The following is a 15,787-nucleotide window of genomic DNA, read 5'->3' as shown; positions in this document are numbered from 1 at the left end:
TGTAACCATAAATAATGCTCTGTTATTTAACAAGCGCAAAACAAATTGAAATGACGATCGAGTTCCGCAAAGTTTTAGAATCATCTAGATATCCAAATCACTGGAAAAAAACTTCCCGATTGTTTGAGTTATGCCCAAGAAGTTGCTTTCGCTGGTTTGGATGCCAGTCAAATTTGACCAAACCATTTAACTTACTGGTTTAGTTAAACTTTTCCTTGTTTAGGAGATCAACAGTTCCGCTAGAATCACCATTTTTTAGCAGGATCGCCAAATTAATTAGGGTTCCAAAATCAATCGTCCCGACCGTGTGGATCAATCGGACCGCGCACTGAACTTACAATCCAGAGGTCGCCGGTTCGAATCCCGCGGCGGGCGCTCTTAAATTCTTTGTGTAAATAAGGGTATTCGGCGCCGTCGCTCCGTGCCATACTTTCATACACTTAGGAGCCCAGGGCGGCGAAGTTATTAGAAGACATTAGTGGCTGGTACTAGCAATGGTCAATGGTGGCCGACAGCTATAAAGTCAACTTTGTTTTTTTTCCAAAATCAATCAGGAAGTTTTTTTTTGCTGTTTTTGGCAGATGATCCGCGAAATTTGAGGGAAATATGAGCAAAATTAAGCCGGGAACATATCTCTGCTGGTTTGGCGAAGAATATTCTTCCCATGTATTGAACTGTAATCTTTGACAAGAAAGAAGTGTCGAAAAATAATGTGGCACAGATCAAGAATTACAATTTGAGTAACCATGCCTGGTCAGTCTCAAAGACTTGACAGACTTTACTATTTGGAATAAATTATTAGTTTTATTCAATTTTTAGTCAATAAATATAATCGAACTGATAAGAACTCAATTCAAAATGACATTTCTAGTACAAGGTTAGTCACCGCGAAGTGGTGCTTACCCCTACTTTACACTACCTGCCTGCATATTCTACTCGCTGTTTTAAGCTTAAGTTTGCCCATGTGCGTGTGTTTCTCCCTCTGTGTTATGCAAACAAGTTCTAGCCCGGCTAGCGCGTAAGTATTACGCATTCGTCGAACGGCAGTTTGCGTGGCGGCCAATTAGGGACACGGATCAGCACAGCATGCAGTACAGCGTACAGGCAAGGATTCGCTTCGTTCTCGACAGGAAGTCTCTCTTGTGTGCGCGAAAAGCGTTCTGATAATCTCTCTCGTTCTCTCGTGTTGCACCGGGAGATGCAGTCACCGCGGTAAACAGTCGCGTGAAGGCTAGGAGAACTATCAGCAAATTGCAGCGGCTTCTGCGGGAATGTCTCGCGCACGAATCATCGGGTGTAAAGATGAGACATTATATGAACACAAAAAGCGTTACAAGGTTCGCCCTCCTCGCGAGTTCATTCGCGTCCAGCTGAGCAGAAGAGAGAGACTTTATTCTTTGTTGCACTCACCGACAATGCCCGCGTGGAATGCAGCAGCAGCGTCTTCTCGCGATTGAATTCGCCAATTATTGGAGAAAACAGAACAACAGAGAGCCAGCACAGAACTCTAATTAATGGTGGGAACGAAAAGCTCAGGGGAAGAAGAAGAAAAAGAGCTGGTTTTCCACGAAGAACTTGCCGTGTGTGCCGAAGAGTTGTTCGGGAATTTCGCATCTGCCAGCCGCAAGTTCATTGCCATCGTTTCGTGCAGACACACACAACATCCACATCGCACACTAGCACAGCTCCACCATGGATTCGGGGAGGTGCGTTGCTGATAATTCGCAGAAATTGTGCACGGTGTTGAGTGACGGGTTCGGACATTCCAGCATTACAGCTTTCTTCGCTTGCGAGCAAGGTTTACGAAAACAGCGACAACAACAACACTATCATAGCAGAGAGGATTACTCATCTGACTATGTGATCTCTATAACAGAAGCAAACAAATTCAAACCAAACATGCTTAAAATGATTGTAAATGCAGGGGAATACTTTTTAAATTAATTTCAGCGGATTGCACCTAAATTTCCATTGAAATTTTGAAGTTTTTGAAAAAAAAAATTGCCCCCTGATTTTTCGGGCCAACTTTGAAGCGGAGGGTGGCAAAAACATTAAATACCGTAATCTGGAGTGAACCGGGACTACAGTCTTAATAGGGACAGCAGTTTTTAGAGCACTCAAAGCTTTTAAATTTGGAAATGGGTATACACATTTTATTGGTCTGAGTCTGTTCTAACCGAAACCAACCAGAAAAACCAAAATATTTTGCTCCAACATGGATAAAATTACTGTTCCAATTCGCCCCATGTGTTCCGATTGACCCCAGTTTACGATAAGTTTTTTACCAGCCTAAAATGCTCTATACTTACATTTTACGATTTTTTACACCAAAATGAATTAGCATATGAGCAATTCTCTATGAAATCGGCCGATTTTGACCATTTTTAATTTTAGAATTTTTGGTTCACCCATACAAATCTCCAAACAATTTTGGCAGCTGTTCATACATACTGTTTTTGATTGATTTGGATTGATCTTGACCAAAATTGTAGGTGTTGATGGAGACTATTCAGAAAAAATTAGGTACAAGGAAAAAAAATGTGATTTTTTATTATCTTTTTTCATAAGTTATCATTTTAATTTCTAATATATTTTTTTATATGTTTCAGGGGACAAAACCCCGCATATTTTCAGCCATTCAGAAGCATGGACCAAAATTTTGCCGACGAATCATGTTTTTTTTGTTAAATAAGCAATTCTTTACCAAAACCGGAAATGGATTTCATTAGTATATTTTTATTTGGCTCAAACTTTGTGGGGACCTTCCCTATGACCAAAGAAGCTATTTTGTGTCATTGGTTCAACCATACAAGTCTTCATACAATTTTGGCTGCTGTCCATACAAAAATGGTACGTAAATATTAAAACAGCTGTAACTTTTGAGTGAATTTTCTGATCAATTTGTTTTCTTCGGCAAAGTTGTAGGTATTGTTTAGGACCACTGAGAAAAAAATAGGAACACGGAAAAAAATTGCAGATTTTTTATCAACTTTTTTCACAAAAACTCAATTTCCCAAAATATGTATTTTTTTTTTATTTCCGAGATTTTTTGATATGTTTTAGGGGACAAAAACCCGCAACTTTTGAGCCATAGAGAAACATGGTCAAAAAATCTGCCGCCGAGTTATGATTTTTTTGAAAAAAATAATGATTTTTGGAAAAAATAGGAATTTTATGCAAAAACAAATTTGACGTAATTTTTTAATGTAAAATTTCCAATCGATCGAAAAGTACTTTACAGATTACCGAAAGTTTGATTTTAGCGAAATATTTGCAATTTTTTTGATTTTTTAAAATGACCATGAGTGACCATTCCTTAACATATTTTTTTGAAAGGTTCAGATAATTTTCTATGAAATTGTGTAAGAGACACTGAAGATTGGACCTCTGGTTGCTGAGATACAGCGGCTTAAAGAAAAAGAAACATGAAAATTAAAGTTTTCTAAGTCTCACCCAAACAACCCACCATTTTCTAATGACGATATCTCAGCAACTGATGGTCCGATTTTCAATGTTAAAGCATGAAACATTCGTAAAATTTTCCGATCTTTTCGAGAAAAATATTTTGAAAAAAATTAAATCAAGACTAGCATTTTAAATGGGCGTAAGATTCAATGGAGCAATTCCCAAGTAACATTTTTTCCCAGGAGTTCTACAAGAGCTCTTCAAGATAGCTACAGCATAGCAGTTTGGACCGCGGTAGGACAAAATTCTCTTCAAGTACTCTTCCAAACTCCTGAAGAAGTTTCTAAACTCCTGAAGAAGTTTTGAAGAGAATTTTATCCTACTGCGGTCCAAACTGCTATGCTGTAGCTATCTTGAAGAGCTCTTGTAGAACTCCTGAAAAAAAATGTTGCTTGGGTTCTCTACCAAAACCGGAAATGGATTTTATTTGTATTTTTTTATTTGGCTCAAACTTTGTGGGGGCCTTACCTATGACCAAATAAGCTATTTTGCGTCATTGGTTCACCCATACAAGTCTCCATACAATTTTGGCTGCTGTCCATACAAAAATGGTATGTAAACATTCAAACTGCTGTAACTTTTGACTGAATTTTCTGATCAATTTGGTGTCTTCGGCAAAGTTGTAGGTATTGTTGAGGACTTTTGAGAAAAAAGGAGGTACATAGAAAAAAAATTGCAGATTTTTTAATCAATTTTTTTACTAAAACTCAATTTCCCAAAAAACGTATTTTTTGATTTTCGAGACCTATATTTGGATATTTTCAAGCTATTTCACAAGTAAAAGTGAACAAAAAACATCATTTCAAGGCTATTTTATCTTGAGCAGCAAAACACTGGCTCCAAATTGTCTGTTCCATGATTTTGGGGCGTTATTGTGCCTCCCACAATTGTGGAACACCTGAATTTAACTGATATTTTCACAAAAAAGTTATCAGACCATGGATAAAACATCACTAAGCTTGAGTTTCACTGGTTGCAGTGTGTGAAGTCATCATTTTGTTACAAATATGTACTCCTGGAGAGATCCAAAGTTTGTTTACATCCATAAGAAAAAAGTGTTCCGAATTTGTGGATTTCATGGATCAAAGTTTTTCTTCATACACTTGATATAAAAGTTAAAATTTCAGTTTTTCGATACAGCATTCGAAAGAAAAGCAAGAAAAGCTTTCAAATGAAGGTTAAAGCGAATCATTAAGTTCAATTATCGATTTTCTATGATTTTTTGAACATTGGCCGATCTGTGAACTGTTCCGAATATGAGGGGTGACTGTACTAGATTTCTGTCATACTTTAAATTGTTTACATGTTTCATCACAAAATGTGCCTAATGCCCAAGGGGTGTAAATACTTTTTTTACATACTGTATTTGCAATTGTTGAACTACTCGACAGCAAAACTATGTTGGTTATTTGTTATTTCGTCACAAAACTCTCGGAGTCGGATTTTTGTTGATTGATTTTTCAACAACTTTGTATGGAAGTTGTATATGGAGTCAGTTTAAAAGTTGGATTCTTTCAATATCTAAAGCCTTAAGACGGAGTCAGAGTCGTGAATAAAGTTACCAACTCCGTAGCCCTGCTTAAAAACATACTCTAAAAAATCGCCCAGAATTATAACGATATTGATTCGTAGCACTTGCCAAAGTTCCGTTTGTTGGCAGCATAGGTTTGAATCATTTAAATATTTATAAAAATAATACAAATAATATGTTCTAATCTTTAAGATCCAAACCTCAGAAAACAAAAAATAACCTAACTGCGTGATCAGTCTCCCCCACTCGCGAGCTCAAGCAGCCCGTCTTTGGTCCGCTCAATTTTCCCACCACAAATTACCAATTTGTAGCGAGCATGGAAAAAAATAATAATATAAAGCTCTGTTTTGCAAACACACATTCGTGACTAAGCAGCAGCAGCTACCGGCCGGCATCAGTTCTGCGCGCGCGGTATCACGAAGTTCTTCTCCGCGCCGTTGATGGACGTTCTTGAGATCGACTTTGCGTGTGGATAATGGAGGAGCTTCTACGTATTAACTTCAACGGGAGCGGAGTATCATGGCTGATCGTGAACGCGCGTGTATGTGTGTGTTTTGGGTACTTATTGGTGTAAGAAATGAGGATTTTATACGGGAAATTACATGCTTGTCAGACCACTTTTCGCGGTAGAAGTTCGTATTATATTAGGGTTGATCTACTTTATTTTAAACTTTATTTACTCAAAACTGTCGTAAACATTTCAGTTTCGTTCCGTTTCTACAGCGATGCGTAGTAAATAAAGCAATTTAATTCTACTGGCTACTAGCATGTAAAAATCTTTCATCAACCCTGTAAAATGGTAGATCAGTTCTGGAAGATGCTGCTGGCGGAGGAAAACTGTTGCGCAATGCTGAGTTGCAGAATGGTTTCGTTTTGGTTCTGCGGGCGGCGTTCAAAGCTCACATACACGAACGCTCGATCGATACTACCACCAGGCAGGCAGAGGTCGACTGGTGCGCAGTTCTTGTATGGAAATAATCATCCGCCGACACTCGGAAGGACGTGTCAGAACATCGGAGCTAATAATGCCTCATATAATTTAGGGTAATTTTATCTGTTGTAATTGGCAATTGGTTGCATTTTGAACGGGACAACGCTGATTTATTACGACGTTTTCCGGGCCAAGTCCACACTCCTTATCTTATGTCACGCGTTGTGTCTCAGTTTATCTTAAATTTTTTGGTGCAAATTTCATTTGATTTAACGTCAGATAAAAATATCACACATTGTTTGAGGAAACATAAATCAGCTTGTTTGTTTGGCGCAATTTTAAGGTAATCATCCAGTTTGCAATGTGCGCAATACGGTCAATGAACGATACCGGTGTGAAGGTTCAAGGAACCTTGAGCAAATTATTCGCACTGTTTTGCGGAGATAAAATCTGTGGCAGAACGATGTTGGTTAGGTTTAAGGGAGGAGATAATTCAGCGAAATAAGGAGACAGATGAATAGATAGGAGCGGCCGTGGCTTACTGGTTACGGTGTTCGCTTTGTAAGCGAATGGTCTTGGGTTAGATTCCCATCTGCTCCCAACGAGAAAGTAAAGGAAATATAAATCTTGAAACTCTGAACATGAACGAAAAATTAAAGTCGCTCGAGTCGGGGTTCGATCCCCCGTCCTTTGGATTGGTAAGCAAAAATGCTAACCACTAGGCAATCGCAACTTGGTGACCTATAACTGGAATTAGGAATACTGTTGCTACCAACTATATACGCGCTGGGTCCTTGTCCATTTGACAAGGGTTAGGAAGTTCTAAATAACGTTTGAACCCGATTGGTGCAAACGTTCTACAGGGCGGGGCTTGTCGATAAAGCTGAAGTAGGGGAAATATACCATTTCTCAGCCTATTTCTATTATCGGCCTATCAGCACTTTGATCATGAATTACAGCTTTCATAAAGTGTTTTTGACTGTTCCATGGTAATAAATAGCTCAAACAAAAGTGATCAAGCAACTCTCCATTGTTGATACATCTGAAAATGTCGATTTAATAGCGCAAAACGGCAAAAGTGATGAAAATTGGTCGAATGGATTAGACTGATTAAAATGGATATATTTCCCCTACCTCGCGCTCGGCTAGCCAGCGTAGAAATAGGGACGTGGCGTTACATCGTGCTGCCATCTGGGTTTTTTAAGTGCAAGAGTGGAAAAGTGCTGAGTCATCGTCTAAAAATAGACTGCGTCCTATCTCGCCCAGCAAAATGAAGTCGATAAAGTAGTCTGTTTCGATGAGAAAAAGTGGAAAACGTGGTCTAAAAATAGCGACGCCATCCCCCTATGCCTATGCGAGTTATTTGCATGTATAGAATGTAAATAAAAAAAAATACATGGAAACAACTCAATTTGTAAGAAGCGGCCGTGTGGTCCCGTTTGGTTGGTTGCACACACACACACACATGTGGAGACAGATGAATAGATTTTGTTTTTTCAAGTAATATTTTTGATGTTGTAGATTCTACAGCAACAGCATGGGATTCCATCGGCACTTTACTTTCTTTTTAATGCGTTTGTTATAAATTGTTCTTCACCCAGTCGGCCTGGGTTCGATCCCAGAAGGTCGATACGAGATTTGTTCGCCTTCCGTCGGACAGGGAAGTAAATGTTGGCCCCAGTCTAACCTAGAGTTCAGGTCTTTAGCTCAATCCAGGTGTAGGATTCGTCGTCCTGGGTTTACAATTGCCTCAACAATCAAACCTTCGGACACCTAGTTTCTAGTAAGAATCTCGCAATCGAGAACGCCAAGGCAATGTTGTAGAGCGAATAATTTGATTTTGATTTTTGAAAAAAAAAAACGTCTAAAAATAGTTTAATTAAATCTAAGAACTCATTGTGGATTTAAGTTATTATTGCTATTATATTTTATAATTGGCACTTTACCATAATTTGGCATTCGTGTCAAATTTTGTTTTAAGTTGAAAAACACTCCAACTAAGAAAAATTCCAAATTTCAAAGCTGTAGGTGCTATAGTTTCCGAGATACACGATATATAAGTCAAAATGAGTGTGAAAAGGTTTAAATTTCCAAAAAAATAACTGTAGTTTAAATATATTCATATTAAATTGATTTTGCCATTAATTTTGAATATTTTTAAAGTTTTGGAACGGTAATAACACCGACACCGACGTAGCACCCAAGTGTAAAAGATGACCCATCTTTGAATCACCCCTCCGGTAAGTCCGATGAGCTTGTCAAACAGTTTTTCGAAAAACAAAATGTATCAGCAGGGCAACACTGATTCTATTTTGTTTGTAAACCTAAACACAAATCAGCTGATTCATTCATAAACGACGATTTGTTTGCAAACAATGGGTCAAGCAGTGTTGCGAAAAAAAAATTTAACGTCAAGGTGTGCTTCAAAGGAAGTGATTAGGGTGAATCGTGAGCATATTTTTTACATGAATGATTACGGTGTCGGTGGTAATAAGATGAACTTTTCAAATTGACATAATGTTCACAACTGTTTATTTTTTAAATTCTATTTTTTAAAAGAAAACAAGAATTAATTGTCAAAAACTTCTTTAATCCAGCTCTTAAGGGTATCGCAGTATCCTGCACTTTAAATTGGTTTATTTTAAAGTTTTGAAACTATCGGTCATTTTTACAAAAGTTGGGTAAAGTTGCGAAAACGATTTCTACAGCAATATTAAGATAAAAGAATTATGCGCGATATCTCAAAATAACTAGAGTTTCATTAACCTGGAACCTGTACGAGCAGTGGAATAACGTGGCATATATTTTCACCTGTACACCCAGAACTGGGCATCGGTATACACGAGGATAAAGAGCATGGCCCGATAGTAAAATCGCACTGTGAACGGACGGAGAGGATAAATCCCGAAATTACCGAGAGTACTTTACTGGTGGGTTCATTTTCCAGAAAATTCACCCTTCAAAAAAAGTGTCGATACCGAGACTCAAATTCGAGACCTTCGGCATATTGAATTGCGCCTTTGCCGTATCGGCCACCACGGTTTGGAAACATATAGGTGGTCATTTGTCCATACAAGCCACTCAATGGGATGAATTGTTTCAATGAACGAATGAACACGATTTGTTGTTGTTTTTGCGCGAGAGGTAGGGGAAATTCTCGTATCTTTGGCAGGTTAAGCTCTCGCTCCTAACTCCATCCAATTTGCTGATTATCACTATTTAAACAACTAATTTTGCAAAACTTTTGGTAGAAACTTGCTTGCTCACTTCTTATTGAGCTATTTATCACTCGATTTCAGTTGAAAACGCTTTTAATTAGCTTTAATTGCATGTCAAAGTTCTGACTTGCCAACATTAGAGGCACGCTGGAATTAGATGCTGTTCCCCTATTTACTCGCTCCAAATAGTACTTTCCTTTCGTTTCTTTTCGAAAGGAATATCCGCATTAATTTTAACTTTAAGTGTAGCAACACTCCTCCGTGTACGCACGAGTGCAAGCAGCAGTCAAGTGCTCAGTGCTCCATCGTTTTTTCGAAAATTTTCGCCGTAATTTAGCCGCGAGTTTGCTCCAACAGCATGCCAAGGGCCGGCCGTGGCCGTGGCAGTTCGAGTGCGGCCTCGAAAAACCCGCGAAGTTCGTCTACCGGCCGTGTGCAAAAAGGTAAACAAACCAACGCCGCGTCGACCGCCATCGCGCCGGGGAGTGTGAGCGCCAAAGGATTCGACCCCAAGTTACTACACGCTAATTACCGCGTCCAGGATCGCAGCCCTATTAGGCTCCGTTCAGCTACTTCCGGCAATCCGTCGACCGATGGCGCTTCAACATCCGCCAACATTCCCACCAGTAACAAGTTCGCGAGGCTGAGTGACGAGGAAAGCAGCTACAACAACACCGACGGTAGCACTACCGACGACGACGACGACGATGGTCGTGCACGGAAAAAGTGCCGACGCCAAAAAGTAATTACTCCAAAGGAACGACGACCACCACCAATTTTTGTTTTGGACACGTTGGCGGACGATGTTGACGAGCAGCTGGAAGGCCTCGTGTACTGCCTCAAAATAGGTAAAGCGTCAGTGCAAGTGTTCACATTTGACCAAAAGAACTTCGACCTGGTTGTGGAGAAATTTAAGCGTAAAAACTTCAAATTCTACACATTTGACCCCGCGCAGAAGACCGCTGTAAAGATTGTCTTGCAGGGTACCAAGACCGCCCGACCTCCGTCCTCAAGGAGCACCTCTCGGGTGCCGGAATAACGCCGCGAGACATAAAAGTCCTCTCGCGGAAGACACCAGTCACAGGTACACACACACTGTACCTGTTGTACTTCGACCGCGGCACCGTCAAGATTCAAGACCTGCGGCGGACTAAGGCGTTGGACGGTTTTGGGTAAACTGGCGGTTTTACTCCAAAATCCGACGGACGCAGCGCAATGTCACCGTTGCCAGAAATTCGGCCACGGCTCGCGGAACTGCAACCTCCAGCCCCGCTGCGTGAAGTGCGGTGAGTCACACCTCTCGGAGGTGTGCGCACTGCCACGAAAGGCGGACTTGGGGGAAAACGCAGAACAAACCAAGCCGCGCGTAAAGTGCGCGAACTGTGGCGGTAACCATACCGGTAATTACCGCGGATGCGTCGCGCGAAAGTCCTACCTCGAGGAGCAGGAAAAGAGGAAGAAGAAAGCAGCTGCATCCCACCCTCCTCAACGAAGTACGAGTGCAGCCGTTCCTGCAGCTGGCCAGCGCACGGTTCCAGCGGACAACCCAGCGATCCCTCCTGGCTGGGGGCGATCGTTTGCCAGCGTGGTCGCGGCCGGTAGCGGCAATGCGGCCCAGCAAGAAGTCACCGGGGAAGATCTCTTTACCCTGCCGGAGTTCTTTGCTCTCGCGGGGGAGATGATGACGCGGTTTCGGAGCTGCCGTAACAAGGCGGAGCAATTTCTAGCCCTCGGGCAATTAATGATTAAGCACATCTATAAAGGATAAAAAACTGTGATCTAGTTTTAAGCTTTCTATTTCTATCCCCTTTTCCTAGCAAGTTTAGTAAGTTTTTTTAATTTTTCTTACTCTTGGTAACACCTTTATTTACAAGCAATAACTGTTCCAAAATGGATTATGATGTAACACACAGCTGAAAGGAACTCCAAAACTCTGTTTTGTACTTCAAAAGAACTTATTGTATCTTGATTATTCACCAATAAAACCGAATTTGAATTTGAAAGTGTAGCAACATAATGTGAAAATAAAAATTGAAAAGTTCTTTGGAGTTTTTAATGACTGCAAGAAATAGAAAACATTTGTCTATATACATCAGTCATTGATGTTATACTTGAGTCATTCTCCGCCACTCTCACAGTAGCTGCCTCGATCCTACTTCGATTTTCGTGAAACTTTGCTCTAAGTGGTAAATTTGGTCCTTGGTCACCTGATCACGAATCCGAGGTCCATTTTTCGATATCTCGTGACGGTGGGGCGGTATGACTCCTTTCATTTTTCTGGATTTTTACTAAGACGCGTTTTTCAGTGATTTGTAGCTCAAAGAGATAGAAATTTGGTGTCAAAGGGACTTTTGTGTAAGATTAGATGCCCAATTTGATGAAGTACTCAAAATTCAAAAAAAAATGTATCGAAAATTTTTAAAAATAAAATAAAAATTATAAAATCGCATCCATTTCCCGATACTCAACTGACAAAAATCGTAAGACACGTCATTTAATGGAAAAATTTGATGTACTTTTTGAATTTGCAATAACCCAGACGAGTCATTTTTTCATTTAGAACATTTTTTTTTTCATTTTATAATTACGTGTTTTTAGTAACCACAGGATTATTTTTTAGAGTTACCAATGTTCTACAAAGTTGCAGAGCAGATAAAAACAAAAGAGTCAAATCTTTACGAGTTTTCAGTATTTAGCAAAAATTTTTTTTGAAAAAGGTATGATTTTGAATATTTATGGGCATTTTTATTTTTTTCTACCTCGAAAATTCAACTGTGTGCTTTTGAAAGTATTTTTGCGGCAAGCTCAACAAATTTTGCATAAGAATGATCCTTTGGACGATTGTTATGACTCGTGCATTGCTAGAATCAGACGTTTTTCTTTTTTTATGATGAGCGGTTTGCTTTTTTTAGATAAATCCCCACATACAAGCAGTACACGAGCCACAACAATCGTTCAAAGGATCATTCTTATGCAGAATTAGCTGAACTTTTTGAAAAAATACTTTTAAAAGCACACGATTGACTTTTAGCGGCTAAACATTCGAAAAAAATTCAAAAATGGTCAAAATTAGAGGGTGACGATTCTCGAGATTTTCAATTTCCCGGGAATCGAGAGTTGAGTTTTGCCATTTCCCGGGAATTCCGGGGACCCGGAAATTTTTTTAATTAGCCAATAGTGTTCCCTCAATCTACAAATACAAAATCGTTTCTCGAGCCTGTTTGGGACTCGAATTGCAGATTAAAATGTTTACGAATCTTCATTCGCACTGATTGATTTTTCCAAAATTGCACAAAATTTTTGTTGAACTTGTTATTAGATTTTTTGAAAGTAAAAAAATAACTAATTTATAATTAAAATTATCCATTTATGCAATATGGCATTCTGCAATATGATAAATAACGACTCAAAACAAAAACTTTAAGATGATTTTTTCCTTCTCAAGGTCAACTGTAAATGTTCACAATTCGCGGACTTAGTGTCCGCTTACAAAAAAATGTCTGATTTTTATTCTTTAAATATAATTTAATATGCAAAACACAAAATGACTCGATAAAGTGAAATTGACTTACTTGGAATAAAAAAAAACAATGAGTTATGCTATGCTCGAGAGCGAATATGGAAATTAAACTTATCTTGAAAAGGCTTTTCCCTCTTAGAAATAAAAAATATTTCATTTATGGTGTGTAACTGCTGATTATGCTTCAATGTTAATTTTGGGTTCCACAGTTTTTGGTTACGCTCAATTAAAGTTATTGGAATTTTTGAAAAGTTTAAATTCACACTTTTAGAATAAGAAGATTAGAGAAGCATTGATCAATTGATTAGTTTATTAATTTTGGTTCGATATTTATAAGTATAAAATTTCCCGGGAGTCTCGACCAAATTTCCCGGGAATCGAGAGGTCAAAAAATTGCCGATTTCCCGGGAAATTTTTCCCGGGAATTCCCGCTCGTCACCCTCTAGTCAAAATCATTAGGTACTTATTCATAAACTTTCTTGTAAAATACATATAACTCGTGAAGATTTGACTCTTTGGTTTCTGTTCTACAACTTTGTAGAAACAAAAATTTCAAAATTCTACCTAAAGACGGTTTTAGATGTGTAAAACCATTATCAAGTGCACAGAAAAAAAATCATGATAATATTACATCTGGGAAGGGGTACATCTTTTATGTCAGAAAAAGGTGTAATTTTACCTCTGAAAATGTGTAATTTTACCTCTTTTCTGGTGTAATGTCACTTTTTCAGTCTCGGCTCGGACCAACACAATTGGTGATCTTTTCCCTTCTGGATTCGATGGCTTAGTAATGGTAAGGTAGTGTATCGTCACAAACTGGACCTTATCAAGACACCTTACAAAGACAACGTATGGAATGTTAACATTAACCTTAACATGTTAACATTAAGTTGATTAATAAACTGTCACTGAATCCGCTTTGTAAATGCCGGCCCTGATTCTCTTCACGGGTGTTCCCCTCAAAGATTTACTTTTTTCTAGATTTAACAATTTTTCTGAACTTATTTTTGCCTAATGAATCGACTCAGGGGTATCCCTGATGTCGATTTATTTCATTGTCACCCTAGTGTACAGTTGTATAAGATGTCCTACATTTTCGCGAGCTTGAAAGTTCAGGTGTTGAAGAATATTTCAGGTTAACATTTTCTTATACTAGATTTCCATTTTGCCACTAAGTTGATGCACATTTCTGAAAAATGGTCTCATTCATTAATCCATAAACGGAATCTGTAAGAATGAATTATTTAACACGATAGAAGAACTGTCGTTATTGAATTTCTAATAAAAGTTCATGCGGTTGCGAAATTTCAACTAAAGACAATTTGCTGAGTTAACAATTTCAAGTTTTATCATTCCCATTTCATTTGTCTTAAACATGCGCTGGTTCAAAAATAAGTTCCAGACGTTAAAACACATATCGTATAAGAAATTGTCTTTAAAGCACTAAACAGCTATTACTTCTAGACTCTACACGTGTTACGCATCCATCTTCCGTCTCCGCTATTTCGGCTCTTGAAGATTCTGAAGCCCTTCTTCACACACCGCAACCTCGACCACATACGACGCTGCCTTAGAACAATTGCACCGATTTATAAATACAACCGGTGTACTCCACTAATAGACAAACACACACACACATACCTTTCCCATGCCATGCCTCTTTTTCCCGATGGTCTCACCACCCAGCAATGTTACATTTTCCGCGTTGCACACTATCATTACATACCTCGACTCTTATGCTGCTGCCGCCCGTCACGCAACCGGCTGCGTTTGTCTTCTTGAAGTGTCGGCCTGCGTTTGTTTGTAAACACACCACGTGGGACGTGGTCTGCGATGGCGGGGGGTGTTTAATTTTGATCAATAGCGGTGCTGACCTGGCGTTAATTAACAATATTCTTTTTTTTCGCACACTCTTGCGGCGTTCTTCTTTCCCAGCACAAGAATAACACACGGAGTACGCGTAATTACCTTTGATTTTTGTTTCACTTCTTGAACGCGCGATGTTCTTCTCTGCACTTTAGGTTCTCTCTCTCTCTCTCTCTTCTCGCTTATGCTTCGCGTCGTGCCCAACTTCACGACCAACATATATCACTTATCTTTCGTGGCTTATCTTCTGGGCGTCTCTTCTTTTGTTTTTCGCCTTCGCCTGATCTCGCACTTGATCTTTTCTCTTGTGCCTCTTGCGAGCAACCCAAAGTCACTTCCTTCCTAGCTTGCTTCCTTGCTGTCGCTGGGCCTAAGGTTGGTCGGGCTACCCTAGAGCATCATCACTCGTCGTCGTCGTCCACTTGGTTCCTGGGCCCGTGAAGGTTAAAAATAACCCCGGCATTCGCCGAGCAGCACCCGCGTTCTCTGATCCAATGACACGGATTTCAAGGGCATCACGACTTGCGCCCGGCTTATCACTGCTGCGCCGCGGCGTAGAATTCCGACTTGAGCCGCCGCCGACGCTGCTTAACACACAAAAGCTTAATTAGCCGAGGAGTACAAAACACACACCGCAGCTCGGCGCGTCGCGTTCGTGTCCAAAAAAGCTCGAAAACTCACACAGTAGCACGAAACAAACGAACAAACAAAGTAAGAACCACACAAAAATAATAAAACTCCACTCCGATCAGTTCTCATCCCATAACCTCCGGCTTGCGGAAGGCGCTTTGAGAAAATAAGCCAAAACGAACCCCGTCGCGGCGTTAAAAACCAAAACAAACCAAACCGCGAAAAGAAGGAGTAAAAAACTAAAACTCTTGAGAGCCAAACGTACGAGCGAGCGAGCGCCGTCGTTCGGAGTTGCGCGCGGAGTGCGAGGAGTTCGGGCGGACGGCTTTGCTTTTCATCTGTTTGGCTGCGCGCGCGGAAAGCGTGGTGCGTTGCGCGCCGCCGGTATCAACAACGACGCCGATTCCAATAAGAGTTGAGAGCTTGCGAGAGCGTGAGCGATAAGGGAGAGAGAGAGAGAGAGAGGAAATCACTTTCGCTCTCTGTGTTGCGAGTGCGCGCTCTCGCGAGTTTTTCTTATCTGCAGGTCGAGTGAGAAGGGGTTTTCCTTCTCTGATGCTGGGACCGCAGCATCCTGCTGTTGGATTTGGTTTGGAACGGCAAAACGATGAGGACGTGCAGCGGAA

General features: G+C 40.0%; 1 protein-coding gene across 1 annotated transcript in view; it reads right to left on the bottom strand.

Annotated features, from left to right (window-relative positions):
- Window positions 1–15,453, bottom strand: part of LOC6032731 (ecdysone 20-monooxygenase) — a 90,262-nt gene extending 74,809 nt beyond the window's left edge. The window contains exon 1 of the mRNA XM_038263891.1: window positions 14,392–15,453. The gene's annotated coding sequence lies outside the window, so the exon portion shown is untranslated. The remainder of the gene's footprint in view (window positions 1–14,391) is intronic.
- Window positions 15,454–15,787: the final 334 nt, after the last annotated feature.

The sequence above is a fragment of the Culex quinquefasciatus genome, chromosome 3 (genome assembly GCF_015732765.1).
Source record: "Culex quinquefasciatus strain JHB chromosome 3, VPISU_Cqui_1.0_pri_paternal, whole genome shotgun sequence".
NCBI lineage: Eukaryota > Metazoa > Arthropoda > Insecta > Diptera > Culicidae > Culex > Culex quinquefasciatus.
This window is presented reverse-complemented; position numbering and strand designations above follow the sequence as displayed.